Below are 4,511 nucleotides of genomic sequence, written 5' to 3'. Positions count from 1 at the left end.
CATTGTCTGCAGCGTGCTTATTTAAAGGGTCGGAAAGGAAAGGAACGGACGCACATTAATCCTGCAATCGTAATGTTTCTTGGTGACGTGTGACCCGTCTTCTCTCTCCTACTTCATTAAGTCTAAAATTGGTTTTACAGAAACGAATCGGCTGCAAGTCAAGAGCAGCCGCCCTGGATGCGTCAGTGAAGATCGAGTACATCCATAGAGCCTCGTGGAAAGCCAAATCTCTGCACTTCAGTATTGATGGATAAATTGATGCAGAATTGCTCTTTGCACATTTGCAGATTGTGTTTCACTTTGTCAACTTACTGTAGCTATCGGTGTCCTTGAAATCTATTTTTAGGAAAGCATTATCTGTGCCCTAATTAAGTCAGTCACATTGAGTCGGAGCTTGATATCAAAGAACACTGAACAGATTCCATCCCCCCCTACAATCTGAGCTCAGTCAGTGTTTCACCTTGATCTGAACAACTGGATAACATTGTTAGCGTGTGAGATTGTGTTCGGGAATTGCAGTGATTGCACACACGCACACCTTCTTTCGCAGCTCTACTAAGCCTCAATACAACGAACAAAGCATGTTAGAAACGGACGTTCAGATCTCATCAATCGTGTTGATTTGCGATGATGAAACACAAATTGTTCAGTTCAAAAGCATGAAACTGATATTTCCTTCACTGGGTACATAAAATAAGCAGATAATTCAGCTAAAAGTTAATGAAGTGAACAGAAAACCAAACTAAAAGTGCAATGTAACTACATGCATATATCAATGAATTAAACTGATTAATATTCACAGGTTCGCCATTATGAAATGCATGTCGCTCCTAATTAGCTTCAAATGATAGAAGAAAATATTTATTTTTTTAATGACTTAAATATGTTTATCGGATTTAACAAGGTGGTGAAAACTGGTTTATCCTTGATGCCTTTGTTGGGTTTACGCACAATAAGAAAGTGACACCGTCACATCATACAACAACAACATGTAGTTTTTACATTTTAGTTTTTGTCACCAGCACGCCATAGAAACCCAAGCTGCTTTTCAAATAATCACCGAACCCACGCAGTGTTCAGCTCTCCAACCCTCGAGGGGTCTTTTTTCACTCAGGGTTATCATCCATTCAACAGAAAAAGTTTCCTCCATTTACTCATTATTTTGTCCCTGTTGGTGTGCAGCTGAAGATAAGGTGGCCCTACTCCTCCCAGGACTGCACCTCCATTAGCCTCTGGGTGACCTGAAGCGTGGGGTCGAGCTTGAGTGGTAATTTCATGTAGGATTGCTGAAGGTCACGGCAATTTAGCTCAGAGGATCACATCAGCCCACTGCGCTCTGCTCCCCGAAGACAGCTGTGGGACTTTCTGCAGAAGTCCAGAAAATGCATATTTCAAATCTGAGCAGTCATGCCAAGGATTTTTACACATGTGGCAACCTTTATATACTTCATTACTCTGTCACAATCACTGAAAGGCGTTAAGCTTCTTCCTTGGTTGATAGCGCCAACTGCTGATTGTTCTTCTGGAGATGGTAAATCAGGAGGCATGGCATCAGAAATGCATGGTAATTACTGCTGCCATCTGTTAGCGCAGCGGCTTCAACCTGAGGGCAGGATGCCTTTGAGGGATGCTGAGATGAATCGACTGTAATTGGCTGCCAGATTAATAAAAAACACTAAGAGTCTCCAGTCATGCTACATGTGGCAGCTACTGTAGGTGAGGCTGCAGTTAAGACACTGTTGTACCAAATATCTGCATAGATATGTTTAGCAAGTATGTTGTTGATGTCTTACTGGGAAACGTTACAGCATATTCTCGTGTAAAGAGCCACCATTCCAATAAAAAAAAAAAACGAGATTTTCCTATTACTGCTGTCAGAACATATCTCACCACACAAACAGGATGAAAAAACAATTACAGTAGCTTTTTCTTCTTAACCAAAATAACAACATTTAGTATTTTGCTCTCCGTGATGTGTGCATAGGCCACACTGCGTGCACAGAACCAAACTCAGCGGGTAAGAGCAAAGACTCACAGATGAGGCAGCTCGACCTGATTTAGTCTGGCCCTCCTGATCGGCAGCAGATGGTTACCAGTGAGTTATTGGAGGACAGATCAACGGATAGATCCCGCAAGAGCTCGCTAGGTCAAGACTCAGGTGGGATGTTTCTTTGGTGATTACTAACCAACCAGACCACGAAAAATGTAACACAGACTCCTTGGTTGATAAATAGCTACAGGCCTACATATGTACTAAAACTACTAGAGATATTTTTTCTGTATTCCTCCATGAATCTAAACGAGCAAGCAGCAAAGCATTTCATACAGTACTTTTGGGGTTAAAACTCTATAGATGATTCTGTCGTTAGAATGGATTTCAGCTGATTCTGGTCATGAGTTTTAGAGGACCATGCAGTTACTCTGATGTAGCAGTTGGCTCCGTGTTGCATAGTCACAGAGAGTTGCAATACAACAGATGGAGTTATTATTTTATCCCTCTTCGAAAACCAGAACCAGAAAGTGCTGAGAGTGCGATATGCTAAATGGGACGTCATAAAGCAGGAAACACTTCCAAATATTGTGGATGTGCCTCGTTTAACAAGCCAGACATCTGTTGAGCTGATGTTTGTTTCTTTGATGTCCCATTACAGCAGTTATACAGTAAATCTGTCTTTGTATCTCCAAATTGTACTTTTCAAAGTTTTCACCAGGAAAACAACTTGTCACTCGTGCATTTAAAAGATGGCTAATGATGTGACTTTTCCTCTTTCTCATTTATTGAATGGGTGAGCTATGAACATGCCAATCTGCCCCGCATTCATTTTCTTCTAATTCTAATATTGGTGTATTTCAGCCATGCATTTCAAATAAAGCCCAGTTGAAAAGATTAAAAAAAATCTTTGAATCCGGGAATGGTTTCTTACTGATTCAAAGATTCACAAAGGAATTTTGTGAGGTTGTATGCATATGGACATATCATGATAATTACTTTCTCTTCTTTCACCTAATCAGGAGCTGTACTAAATCAGAGTTGGTTGCTAGCCTGCTGAACCCAGAGGTGGCCCAGTTCCCAGGACAAGAGGCACACAGCAAAAGCAAGTTAAAGCAAGAAGCCGCCGGCTCTGGGAATGTTGGCCAGCGCAAAACCGACTGGTAGCCGGGAAGGTGTTAGCAGTTTGCATGCATCCTTGCAAACTTGTTGCCGCTTCCACTGGCTCGCTGAGTGCCATAGCCTATGGTTCTTTGTGTGACCTAGCTTTTTTCCCTATTCTCTGCCTAGCCTGTACTTACTTCTCCTTAGCTTGCTTGCTTCCCAATTAATCTGTTCCTCACAGTGCTTGCAAATTAGCTGTACATCCTCACCTGCAAGTGGTGAGGCCTAATTGGTGCTGGTTCCCTCGAAACGGTGTTTATTGAACATACTGTCTGATCTCATCTTTCTGCTCTGCAAATTTAAAGCAGAGATCCTCAGCCGTAGCACCATTTTTCTTGTGACATGTCTTGTATTCAAATAAGAATGAATATTGATCAATTTCTTGATGTAAATGTAGTTTGATTACACATGAAATACAGACTTATTCACCAGCTCACTACTGGGTTAAGATTTATTCAGTTCTGCTTAATGAGGTAGGTTAAATCAGCCCCGGCTGTGTGCATCATTAAGCAGACAAGACTGAATCACAGCTGCTTGGATTTTGGCATCTGACAATTTCTATATCAATGATTGTTAATGTTTTACTTTGTCTATTCACGAGACAAGAGAATGAGGATTGTTCAGCACCATGAAGCGCTATGAAACACACCGTTCCTTGAGTTTATATTTGGCAAACGCTTTTATCCAAAGCAACAAATGAGGGTATAACATTACAGCTAACATCAAAGCTAACAATAAGCTATGCAGAAGGAAACTATTAGTCAGACTCTGTCAGAAGTGACAGGGGTGACAGTGTAGAGATAGAGTGCAGGCATAGAGGGAAGTACAGAAAGAGAAAGTGCAGTAGAGGGGGTAGGGAAGTATAGGGTAAGTGCTAGGATAGGAGATGCTCTCTGAAGAGCTGGGTCTTCAAGAGTTTCTTGAAGATAGAAACTGCTCACCTTTTATATGACATGTCCGGTGTGGGAGAAATGGCAACAAATCTCTCAGCTTATGTTGCAGCAGCAGCAATATGCACTTCTGTATTTCATCTATAATTTGTGTACCAGTCTCCTTTCATAGGTGTTTATAAGTTAAAATTTGGTGTTGTTCTGCCTGATATGATAGATTACTGTGTCAGCACTCTGCCAAGTGCACTTAGATAGAAATATGGCAGCCATCTGTTTATGAGAGACTGCTCCAGCTCTCCGTGCTTCACCTGAGGAGACGATTGACCTGATGATAATAGTATCATCTATCAGTCTGTCTTTTGAAATATGTAAGGTGCATTTTTTTCCCTGTAAAAAGAAAAAAAAAGCTATAGATGGAACTTTGCGAAACAAATTTGCAAGGCCATCTTTGCAACATGTTGCTAAGA

Source organism: Leuresthes tenuis, unplaced genomic scaffold, assembly GCF_036924035.1.
Source record: "Leuresthes tenuis unplaced genomic scaffold, fLeuTen1.0.hap1 SCAF_17, whole genome shotgun sequence".
NCBI lineage: Eukaryota > Metazoa > Chordata > Actinopteri > Atheriniformes > Atherinopsidae > Leuresthes > Leuresthes tenuis.
This window is presented reverse-complemented; position numbering follows the sequence as displayed.